Genomic DNA, 1277 nt, shown 5'->3' with positions numbered 1-1277 from the left:
AATAAATTTCCCTTACTACGACAGCTTGTAAGCTAAAAGAGTAAGATTTACCAGCAACATAGACAGAATACACTTTATTGAGGGGGTAATTGAAAAATTCAGCGTAAATGCCTAGGTTTATTACAATGACTTATTTGTACACATCCTCGAATTACTGGCTGAGGGCACGAACACGTTCACTTACAACTCCCATTCAAACTCACAGTTAACCGGCACGTAAACGATAGTTAGAGAGAAAGTGCCGAGGAGAAGGGAGAAACAAAACAACTTCCGCACTAAGTTAGAAATAAGTGGAGATGAAGAAAAGAGGAAAACCTTTAATCTAACTCTCTGTGTAATATTTACGGTAATATACTATTACATGGATACGTTCCCACACCGGACACAAAACAAGGCAATAATCTCCACAATGAAGCAGTTTATCAATAAGTGATGGTCTCGATGGCACTTCAACGTATTGGTCGTCCCAGGACACTAATGCTTAACCATTAGGGAATGGGTCTGTTCTGAATACAAAGAAGGCACTGAATGAGATGCTTACTCTTCTTCGTGATCAAAAAGCCTCCTAACGGCCCTGAGAAGATCTCGAGTCAACGGCTGTTTGCAGGAAGATTCTGGAGGCGCCACTATATCAATTGGCAAGAGCTCAGGATGTGGGCGATGACGATGGACGCAATACACCTGAGAGCACGAGAGCACACCCCGTAGGTTTGAGGGGGTCGTGGTGTGCTGCCCAGCGACACTGATCATCAGCAGAAGACAATCCCACTTGAAGCAAGACGTCCATCCAAATATAGCAGAGACGTAAAAAAAGAAGAGATTTTCTCTACAGGAGGGCCGAATGCTATCCCTTGTCAATCCAGACGAAAATATGCAAATCACCTCTTAAACAATCCAACGTGGCAGACGGCCAAAGGCCAAACCAAAGAACCACTCTTATATGAAAATAAAAAGAACTTTTTATGAGCGGAGTACCAATTAACAAATAACAGCCCTCGATGGGAGAAGCACAACAAAACAAAACTAACCAAGAATTCGAGGCTCAAATTAGCTAGTGAAATATTGAACGGTTATTAATTAACAAATGTTTAGTTAATAGAGCCACGAGATAAAAACTGATATCACAGCCCCCCACTGTCTGGAAAAAAAAATTTTTTTTAAGGCAAAAACTAAATTGTGATTTTAGATTAATAATAAGAAAATGCTAAACGTAATTGAGAAAAACCAGCAGGATTAAACAAAGCAAAGTCTGAACTTGATTCACAAAAAACCTAATT

Source organism: Macrobrachium rosenbergii, chromosome 46 (genome assembly GCF_040412425.1).
Source record: "Macrobrachium rosenbergii isolate ZJJX-2024 chromosome 46, ASM4041242v1, whole genome shotgun sequence".
Taxonomy (NCBI): domain Eukaryota; kingdom Metazoa; phylum Arthropoda; class Malacostraca; order Decapoda; family Palaemonidae; genus Macrobrachium; species Macrobrachium rosenbergii.
Note: the sequence above shows the minus strand (reverse complement) of the source record.